At 39.6% G+C, this 11603-nt stretch overlaps 1 non-coding gene across 1 annotated transcript; it reads left to right on the forward strand.

The window, feature by feature from the left end:
* Window positions 1–4438: 4438 nt before the first annotated feature.
* Window positions 4439–4545, forward strand: LOC149494814 (small nucleolar RNA R71). The gene has a single exon (XR_016321942.1). It is a non-coding gene; the product is annotated as a small nucleolar RNA R71 (small nucleolar RNA).
* The last annotated feature ends 7058 nt before the right edge of the window (window positions 4546–11603 follow it).

Below are 11603 nucleotides of genomic sequence, written 5' to 3' on the forward strand. Positions count from 1 at the left end.
CTCAAACGTTGAGCATTTACCTTGAAACTTCGATTCGACTTACCATCCACTATTTCAATCGCGCCATGAGGAAAGATTTCCTTGATTGTGAATGGTCCAGACCATCTAGAGCGCAACTTACTAGGGAATAACTGGAGCCTAGAGTTATAGAGCAACACCTGCTGGCCTACTTTTAGATCCCTCATGATAATGCGCTTATCGTTCCATTGTTTAGTGCGATCTTTGTATATTTTAGCACTTTCATAAGCATGGAGGCGCAATTCATCCATCATGTTTAGCTGTAACAAGCGTTTTTGTCCCACCTCTTTGGCATTAAAGTTGAGAAATTGAATGGCCCAAAATGCCTTATGTTCTAACTCTACAAGAAGATGACAAGCCTTACCATACACCATGCGATATGGAGACATACTGATAGGCGTTTTGAATGCCGTTCTGTAGGCCCATAGAGAATCGTCTAGCTTTTTGGACCAATCCTTTCTTGATTGTCCAATAGTGGTTTCGAGGATCTTTTTGATTTCTCTGTTAGTGACCTCTACTTGTCCACTTGTTTGAGGATGATATGGAGTACCTACACGATGAGTGACACCATATTTTGCAAGAAGGGAATCTAAATATTTATTGCAAAAATGCTTACCTCCGTCCGTGATTATCGCTCTAGGAGTGCCATGCCTTGTAAAAATGTTTTTCTTGATGAGGCTCATCACACTTTTGGCATCGTTATTTGGAAAAGCAACAGCTTCTGCCCATTTTGACACATAATCCACCGCCACTAAAATGTATTGATTTGAATATGATGGTGGAAAAGGTCCCATGAAGTCTAGACCCCATACGTCGAAAATTTCGACTTCAAGGATGCTGTTTAGGGGCATCTCATGTCTCTTCGAAATGTTACCTAACCTTTGACAATGATCACAAAGACGAACATAGTTATAAGCATCTTTAAAGAGATTAGGCCAATACAAACCACTTTCTAGTACACGCGCAGCTGTTTTGCTTGCTCCAAAGTGACCTCCACATTCCATTGAATGGCAGAATTTAAGGACACTTTCTATTTCAGTTTCCGGTATACATCTTCTGAAAAGCTGATCACTGCAATACTTGAACAAAAATGGCTCCTCCCAATAGTAGAATTTGATATCATGAAAATTTTTTTTCCTTTGTTGGTAAGAAAAATTGGAAGGAGGAATTTTGCAAACAAGATAGTTAACTATGTCAGCGTACCAGGGGGTTTGAGCATTTGCTACTAGAAGAAGTTGCTCATGAGGAAAGCTTTCATTGATTTGTAGCTCACTTGTATCTTCTTCCCCCAATTCAAGCCTGGAAAGATGGTCAGCAACAAGGTTCTCGGTCCCCTTTTTGTCGCGAATTTCTAGGTCAAATTCTTGCAATAAAAGTACCCAACGAATGAGTCTCGGCTTTGCATCTTTCTTTTCCAGCAAGTATTTGATGGCGTAGTGATCTGTGTAGACTATTGTTTTAGCCCCGATTAGATATGCCCTGAGTTTGTCAAAAGCAAAAACAGTAGCCAACAATTCTTTTTCTGTAGTTGCATAGTTTAATTGCGCATCATTCAATGTGCGACTTGCATAATAAATAACATGCAACTTTTAGTCTTTTCTTTGTCCGAGCACGGCTCCTACAGCATGATCACTAGCATCACACATGAGTTCAAAGGGTAAAGTCCAATCTGGTGTAGTAATGATCGGAGCTGAGATTAACTCCTTCTTCAATCTGTTAAAAGCATCTAAACATTCTTTGTCAAAATCAAAAGGAACATCTTTAACTAATAGATTGCAAAGAGGTTTAGTGATTTTTGAGAAATCCTTTATGAATCTCCTGTAAAATCCTGCATGCCCAAGAAAACTTCTTATACCTTTCACTGTGTTAGGAGGAGGTAGTTTTTAAATTACCTCAATTTTTGCCTTGTCTACTTCAATCCCTTTTTGAGAGATTTTATGCCCTAAGACAATACCTTCACTAACCATGAAGTGACATTTTTCCCAATTTAACACAAGGTTAGTATCTTCACATCGTTGCATTACTAAAGATAAATTATGAAGGCATGCATCGAAAGAAGAACCAAACACAGAAAAGTCATCCATGAATATCTCAATAAATTTTTCCACCATATCTGAAAAGATGGACATCATGCACCTTTGAAAGGTTGCAGGGGCATTGCATAGTCCAAAAGGCATTCTCCTATAGGCAAAAGTTCCATAAGGACAAGTGAAAGTAGTTTTCTCTTGGTCTTCAGGGGCTATAGGTATTTGGAAGTATCCTGAATAGCCATCTAAGAAACAATAAAAAGGATAACCTGCAAGTCTTTTAAGCATTTGATCAATAAAGGGAAGGGGAAAGTGATCTTTGCGTGTTGCTTTGTTTAGTTTTCTGTAATCTATACATACACGCCAACCTGTGACTGTTCTTGTGGGGATTAATTCATTGTTTTCATTAGAAATAACAGTCATACCTCCCTTCTTTGGAACGACTTGGACAGGACTTACCCAATTACTGTCTGAAATTGGATAAATGATACCGGCATCTAAGAGTTTGATGATTTCAGCCTTGACTACCTCCTTCATGTTCGGGTTCAATCACCTTTGATGCTCGATTGAAGGTTTGTAGTCTTCTTCCATCAAGATTTTATGCATGCACACACTTGGACTTATTCCTTGTAAATCCGAAATAGACCACCCTAATGCTTTCTTGTGCCTACGTAGAACCTGCAACAACCTTTCCTCTTGATCAAGCGTTAAGTGAGAAGAAATAATAACAGGAAAAGAATGGTCCTCACCTAAGAATGCATGTTTTAAATGAGGTGGAAGTTGTTTCAGTTCATGCTTAGGTGATTCCTTTTCTTTTTCATTCGAGATGCTTGATTCATTAATGTTATTTTCAACATGCAAAGTGGTCTTCACACATTCATCAACAACATCAATTCTAAAACAGTCTCCATGATCCATAGGAAGCTTACAAGATTTAAGTACATCAAACACAATTTCTTCCTGTCCAACTCTTAGAGTCAACTTACCTTCATAGACATCTATTAATGCCCTTGCAGTTGCAAGAAAAGGTCGTCCCAGGATTAGAGATCCTTCCCTGTCTTCATCGATGTCAAGGATAACAAAATCAACAGGAAAGATGAATATACCTACCTTTACAAGCACGTCTTCTACAATCCCTCTAGGATATTTAATTGATCGATCCGCTAATTGCAAAGACATCCTTGTTGGTTTGAGCTCTCCCATACCTAGCATCTTAAAAACTTCATAAGACATAAGATTAATACTAGCACCTAAATCTGCCAAAGCCTTTTCAAAGTCAAGATTTCCAATGGATAGAAAAACTTCCTGGATCTTTTAACTTTGGAGGCAGTTTGTTTTGGATAATTGCACTGCACTCCTCGGTTAACATTACCGTTCCTTGATCATCAATTTTTCGTTTCTTGCTCAGGATATCTTTTAGGAATTTAGCATAGCTAGGCATTTGAGCAAGAGCTTCAGTAAAAGGAATATTAATTTGAAGCTTCTTAAACACATCCAGAAATTTGAGGAAGCTCTTGTCATCTTGTGCTTTCTTTAATCTTTGTGGAAAGGGAACAGGGGGAACATATGGTTTTACCTTTTCTTTCTCCTCTAAGTCAATGATAGGCACCTTTGGTTGTTCTTTTACTTCCTTTTCTTTCTTTGGTGGTTCATCTAATTGTTTGCCACTTCTCAAAGTGATAGCCTGCACTTGTTCTTTTGGATTCTTTTTAGTATTGCTAGGTAACGTACCTTGAGGTCGAGATGCCATCATGTTTGCAAATTGCCCTAACTGAATCTCCAAATTTCTTATTGCAGCCTACTGGATTTTATGGTTCTCCCTGGTTTCATTCATGAATTCCATGTGTGATTTGGAAAGAGCAGTGAGGAGGTCATCATGAGATTTCTTTTCTGGAGGGTGAAACCCTGGGGGTGCATTCAAGGCATTGTTAGGATTACCATAAGATAGATTAGGATGATTCCTTAACCTGTTATCATATGAATTTGAATAAGGGTAATTCTTTCTTCCTTGATTCATCACATAGTTCACTTGCTCCAAAGTTTGTGGATTTAAAGAGTCCATGATGCATTCCCCAATTCCATATTGTCCATTGCACCTATCACATATTTGCATAACAGAATTTTCAGGATTAGTAGTTAACATGTCCAATTTCCTTACCATGTTATCCACCTTGGCATTAAGTGCTGTAATGGCGTTTATTTCATAGACTCCTGCGGTTCTTCTTCTTTCGGTATTATTTTGGTAATGGCTGTTGCTTGCCATCTCCTCTATCAAATCATATGCTTCATCAATTCCTTTCTTTTCAAAGGATCCACCTGCAGCTGCATCTAAAGTAATTTTGATGTTAGGAGATAATGCATTATAGAAGGTTTGTACCTGTAACCACTTGGGCAAGCTGTGATGTGGGCACTTTCTTAGCAAGTCCTTGAATCTTTCCCAAGCTTCATACAAGCTCTCTTGATCATGATGAGCAAATGTCATTATCTCATTGCGCAACTTGGTGGTTTTTGAGGATGGAAAAAATTTAGCTAGAAATTTTTGAGCTAATTCATCCCATGTTGTAAAACTTCCAGCAGGACACGATTGTAACCATGATCTAGCTTTATCCCTAAGAGTGAATGGGAAAAGTCTTAATTTGATTGCATCTTCAGAAACACCATTTTGCTTGAAAGTATCACAAATTTCCAGAAAATTGGTGATGTGAGCATTAGGATTTTCACTAGGCAAACCCCCATATTGGATCGAGGTAGAGAGCATTTGGATAATTGCGGGTTTAATCTCAAAGTTAGTAGCTTCTACCCTAGGTCTAGTAATACTTGAGGTTGTCCCATTCAAATTAGGTATTGTATAATCCCTTAAGGTACGGACCGGATGTTGAAGTGGTGGCCCGACTATGTTTTCGCTTTCGTTGGCCATGTCTGCTTGTTGTTCGAGTTTTATTTCTTGTGTTTTTCTTGCAGCGTTGAGCCTTCGAAGAGTTCGTTCAATTTCCGGATCAAAGATTAGAGGTTCAGTCTTCCTTGATCTTCTTTGCATAAAACAACCTGGAACAGTACTTAAAAGAAAATTAAATAAAAAGATGTCTAAATTAACAATAGGGTAATTAGTATTGATATTGATATGCCATTCCCCGGCAACGACGCCAAAAACTTGACATCGTTTTTTCGCAAGTGTACGAAATCGCAACAAGTAATATAGAGTAAGAAAGTATTGTATCCACAGGGATTATTTATTAATTACCAAAATTATGTTAACCTATTATTATTTAGACGATGATAAAAGGAATTCGCTGTAAAGTAAATAAAATTTAAAGTAAAAACAAAAGAGATCAAACACAAAATTCAGGTGAAAAGAAATCAAAGGATTAAGATACTAGGGAATTTGATTTCATTCAATTCTATCCAGCTTATTCTATTAGTTCATTAATCAAGTTTAATTGTTCAAGTAGGAGAAACAACCCTAAGGTTACTAACATGCTCTCCCGATTTATTGTTAGCTATTCTAATCCAATTTAATTACCTATCTTAATAGTGAAATTAAACATAAATCAGATCATTAGGTTTTATGGTTGTTTTGTGAATTCACAACTTAATAATTTATTAACTTATGAAAACCCCCCTTGAGTCAAACCATATAGTTTCCACATCAAGTTATTATTCTCAAGTAAATTATTACCTTTTTCATATCAATAACCCTTCTCCCGAATGTGATTATTGAAATAAATCAATCCAGGGGAAATTTTCTGCCTGGAGGCCTTAAGCACAATAATAAGTTATAACAAGAACAAAGAAAAATAAATCTAATATTATAAGCTGGAATCGAATTAAATTACATCAAATCCCTAGTATAAGAGTTTAGCTAGACATAGTAATTAAATTAAACTCAATCATTCTTGAATCATCCATCATAATTAAAGACAATAGTAAAAGAAAGAAACAAGATGAGAGTTTAGAATAAAAACTGTATCACAACTATGTTGATGGCTTCCTTGAATCTTGGCACAATTATTAGATGCTTGAAGTCTTTTTGAGAGAGAGAATTATGTGAAGAATTGCATAAAAACGAGATCCCTTGCTATGAGAAGTTCCTTTCTTTATATAGAGGTCCTGAAGGCAAGTCTGACTCCTTTTAGGAAATAGAATCCTTATTTAGTGCAAAATCCTTTATAGGAGATCATGACTGTTTAGGCTATTGATTTCTTCTTGATTAGGACTCCTTTTTCTCCTAGAATAGGTCCAGGTCTTGTTTAGTGTGTTTAGGAAACTCCCTGAAGTCGGCCCATGTGAGAACAGCTTGATTTGTGTATTAAATTCACGTTGGTTCCGCCTGCGCAGCACGGGCGTGCTTCATGGCACGGGCTGGGTGTGCTTTAGTCTGGAAGTCTGGCTAGTTAAGCACGGGGTGTGCTAGGTAGCACGGGCTGGTGAAACACTGAGGCACGGGCGTGCTACAAAGCACAGGCAGGGCGTGCTTTGCTCTGGAAGTCTGCCTAGAGTTGCCATGGGCATGCTATGCTTGACACGCCCTGGCCTCATTGTAGCACGGCCGTGCCTTTTGACACACCCTGGCCGTGCTCTCTTCTGTCTCTTCTTTGGTTTCTTTGGCTTCTAGCACGGTTGTGCCTTCTAGCACGGCCTGGGCGTGCTAGAAGCTGAGTGCCTTGTATTCTAGGTTTCTTTTCTTTGCCAAATTCCTACAATTCTCTCTTAGATCAAGCGGATTAAATATCAAGGAAGCTTTTGAACACAATTATACTAAAAGTGATTAAAAATCAATTAAGGTAATAAAAACTTACTAAAATTCTAACAAAAACTATATTAAAAACACTATAAAATTTACACTTATCAGTGAACTTTATAGAAGAGCTTGGGACAGGATGCTGCTAAGATGCGTGAGTAAGAAAGAGGGAGAAGACATAATGAAGAACGTCCATAAGGGAGTTTGCGGTACTCACTTAAGTGGAATGAGCTTAGCTAGAAAAGTCATGAGGCAAGGTTATTTTTGGATGCAGATGGAAGGTGATTGTGTTCATTATGTGTGTCATTGCAAAGCCTGCCAATATCATGATAATAAAAGCCACTTACCTGCTGTTGAACTTCATCCGATAGCTCCCTCTTGGCCTTTTTCTGCATGGGGCATAGATATTATCGGAAAAATCACGCCAGCAGCATCGAACGGCCATCAGTATATATTGGTTGCAGTGGACTACTTTTCTAGGTGGATTGAGGCTCAATCTTACAAAACCTTAACCGCAAAGCATGTGGCTAGATTCATTAAACAGAACATTTTCTATCGCTATGGTGTTCCCCATCACATAGTTACAGATAATGGTTCTCATTTTCAAGCAGATGTTGGTCAGTTGCTTTATAGATATAAGGTTGAGCATCACCACTCTTCTCCTTATCGCCCTCAAGCTAATGGTGCAGTAGAGGCTGCGAATAAGGAGATTAAAAGAATCCTGTCGAAGATGTGTGAAAGGTACAGAAGTTGGGCCGAGAAACTTCCTTTCGCGCTCTGGGGGCATCGCACTACCTTCAAATTAGTAAATGGAGCCTCTCCCTTTGAACTTGTATGTGGAATGGAGGCAGTGTTACCAATAGAGCTCGAAAAGAAGTCTCTCAGGGTTTTGGTAGAAGCTGGTCTGACCGAGGAAGAATGGGTCAAGAAAAGATACGAGGATCTAGCGCTCTTAGATGGAAGAAGACTGAATGCTCGATTCCAGGATCAGATGAGAAAAAGAAGGATTGCTCGTTTCTACAACAAACGGGTACATCCAAGGGCTTTAAAGAATGGAGATTTGGTATTGATTAGATTATTGGATCATGAAGCCCAAAATCATCCTGGTGGGAAATTCAAACCCAACTGGCATGGACCGTTCAGAGTTCAGAAGCTATTAGCTAAAGGTGCCGCTGAATTAATTACCATGGAAGGGAAGCCTATCAACCGGATTGTCAATTAGGATTAAATGAAAAGATTCTATGCCTGAAATGATGATTTCGATTAAAAAAAAAAAAAAAAAGGAGCTAAGTTGAAAAACCCGAAAGGGCGGCTTAGGCAAGAAATAAGCTCGCTAGGTTGAAAACCCGAAAGGGGGGCCTAGGCAAAAGTTAGAGCATGAATAAAAAATAATAAAAAAAAGCAAAATTTTCGGGATCAACGCATGGTGCTTAGTTTAAATGCGAGACCTATGCCATGCGTTCGTGACAGATGTGTGATTGGTTGCTCAACGCCATCAACTTGACTTGAAGGAGAATAGAAAAATGAGTAGTTAGAATAAATGACCATTGTATTAAAATAAGTTTTCTTTACTTCTGTATAATGTTGAAAAGAAGTAGGATTAATAAAGGATTTGAATTTTAAAATTTTTCTTCGTTTTTGTTTGGGGAGATGGTTAAAGAATGCAACACCTTCCTCTCCGCTTATCTGATCAAGTTTGACTCATCTATGACGAAAACGTTCTGACTGTTGGTCCTGCCTAAGCAATGAGTTCTTTTAAACATTGATCAGAAGGATGAACATCACTTTCTCAGCAATTTCCCTGGAAAGATCAATATAAAACCATGAATAAAACCTTAGTACTCATATAGGTTCATGCATACATAAAGGAGTTACATATGTTGTTTTTGTTTGATCTGTGCAGGTAATAAAATAATCACCCCATTCTTTGTTGTTTCCAAGTGTAAGCTTTTATCTTTACAGAATAATTCATTCTTTATGAAGCTTTCATTTATTAACCCGGGGGCGAGAGGCCCAAATAACTAACACAACAAATGATTTCGAAAGAAAAGCTTTATTGTCTTTCGTTGTTCATATGTGCAGGAATTAATAAAGACAGAGTCATCGGAGTCATTAATTGAAAGAAAGCAATACAATAATTAGGAGCTCATGGCCCGAACATAAGAAAAGACAGGGAAAGCAACAAACAACATCTTATTCTAGTAGGGTCCATCATCAGGCGCCAATCTTCACAGAACCTAGGATCATCATGGGGTAAAGAACTAGTTGACATATGCAAGTGTCACAATGTCCTGCATCGTTCCTTCATCTAAGTACCTAGTGTTTCGATTTTGCCAACGGTGAGCCAAATTGGTCAACAGATGTGGAGTTATCAGACCACTTTCAAAGTTGTGGATTCGGGGAACATGTTGTATCATGCCGTACTGACGGCTGATCCTATCTGGGAAGTAAGCCATGGAATGGTCTAGACTGGCATACAGCACATAGTTGAGGTTCATGCTTCCGGTGGTGACCAGTCTGATCATCCACCAAGGACAAGTCCACCGAATTGTAGGGTTATCCCCAAAATCGAAACATCCTCGAGTTCGAGACCGAAAGTTGGCGGGGCCATAGGTTGGAATTAAACGAGCTGGAACCGGAAGAATCAGGCTTAACTTGTTTAGAGCCCAAGCTTGCAATAACATTGGACAACCGCGATGATGAACATTGAAGTTGGTGATGTGAAGGGCAATATCCCTGACCCAACACATCATCTCTCCCATGATCATCATGAAGACAGTATGATGATACATTTGCATGTCACGAACAATGGTCAGAAGCCAGAAATCTCCAATTCCAAGTTGGCGGTTCTTCATGGCATACACATTCAATAACAAGAAACAGCAAGCTCGAATCCAAGAGGGATCTAGATCCGTGGACAGAACCCTACTCAGAAAAGGCTCCAAGGGAAGACCTTGATCCGTGTTTATGCCGTCAGGGAGATAAACTGGACACAGGGCCACAATCTCAGCTAGATCATACCTAGGGCCTGAAGGCAAAGCCGGAGTTTCATCTTGTTCAGGATGATGATCCATCACGGCACACATTTCCTCATAGGTCGGAGTTACTTCAGAGTCTTCAAACCGGAAAACCATGGTGTTAGGATTGAAATGTGTGACGAGCCAAGACAAGAAGCCATGGTCGGGTTTTAAGTCTTTGAAATATTTCAGCCATACGAGTTGGTTCATAGGAGGAATTTGCCATAGATCGTCAGGGATGGATTGGACGAAGGATGAAACTTGGTTTCTAAAGGCCATGGAAAAGGGATTATCTAAGCAGAGGATTTGCTTTGAATGCTGGAAGTGAAGAAGATGTAAAGGGAAGCCTCCATTTATAGAAGTGTAAAGGGTCTAGGGAGCGAAGCACCATCATTATTTGACCTGATATCTACTGTCAATGGTGGGTGAAAGGGCATTTATGTATGGACTGCTCCGGTTGGTGGACATTTAAGCTCGTATTAATACGAAGGACAATTTGTGCAATAAGGAGGTTGAGTCTTTATGACCACATTAACCGCCCTGTCAGGTAAGTACTACGATCCACTTCTGTTTATGAATGGATTTTTGTCGTATTTCATTTTAAGTTCATTATCTTATTCTTTATTTACTTCATTTTATTTCATTTATTCATTTACAATAAATCAGTTCATTGACTGCTAATGAGGTGGACAACTTTTGTAAATAAATGGGACGCCGTTATTTTGTGTTTGTGTTTTATTTTTGCAGGAATAAGATCTCACAGTTGTAAAATATAAACATGTATGACAATGTAACAAAAGCAAAATACTGTAAAAAATGAATGAAGAAGTGTAAATAATATTATAAAATTAATCAAGCTGTGCATCAATCCTACAAACTACTAAATGTTCAACAAAGTTCAAAAAAAAAAAATGGATGAGACATCGAAGCAGGGCTACCGGCGCCTCCGGCTCGGACCAGCAACCGCCTGAGGGGGTGGAGACGGTGGTGCGTCATCGGAAGAAGAGCCGTCATCGTCCTCCTCGGAGGAGTCTAGGGGGATACCCTCTACCTCTAATCTCGTCCGGAGCCGATCCACCTCCACCTGGAGCCAGCTCACAGCACTGGACTGGCGAGACTGGTGCCTCTGCAGCCTCCCGATCTCCAGATCCTGTAAAAGCAGGAATATGTAAGAAAAGGTAAGCAAATAATAAAGAAGAGGACAAAGCACATGAAGATCATACATACCCTCTCGTGACGCTCAGAGTAGAGCTGGGCGATGTAAGACCGAGCGAAGCCGAATCTCTGACAAACCTCCAGATATCTCTGAGCAGGCACCTGCAAGCACAGGAAGACGTTCAATAAGGACTCATTCAGGTGAAATATTCTTAACTTTATAAATTCAGTTTATTACTCACATGTGTGGTATGCTCAGGATCCAGCTGCGGTAGTAGAGGAGCCTGCCTGAGGTCAGCAGGAATGATGATGCCCGATCCCAGGCCCAGACCAGGATCCAGCACCACCTCCATGCTAGGTGGGAACGGGACCTCGCGCAGTACTACTCCCGCTGGTCCAGCCGGAGCAACCGCTGCCCCTGCCTCAGCTGCAGCCTCAGCTCTGTAATGGGCCGCCGTCTTATGCGTCTTCCGCTCCTGCAACAAGTCACAGAGGAAGAAATTTAATCAGTTGGTTAAACAGTAAAAAAAATGAATGATGATGATAAATAAGGTTGAAGATAAGAAGATCACCTGGGTGTACTCTAAGACCTCTGGAAGCCGAGCCTGCATCCGAGTGGAGAAGTACAGGGTAAAGTCGCTAGCGGAC

Source organism: Jatropha curcas, chromosome 7 (assembly GCF_041381405.1).
Source record: "Jatropha curcas cultivar XTBG-Jc1 chromosome 7, XTBG_Jcur_1.0, whole genome shotgun sequence".
In the NCBI taxonomy this organism is placed as follows: Eukaryota; Viridiplantae; Streptophyta; class Magnoliopsida; order Malpighiales; family Euphorbiaceae; genus Jatropha; species Jatropha curcas.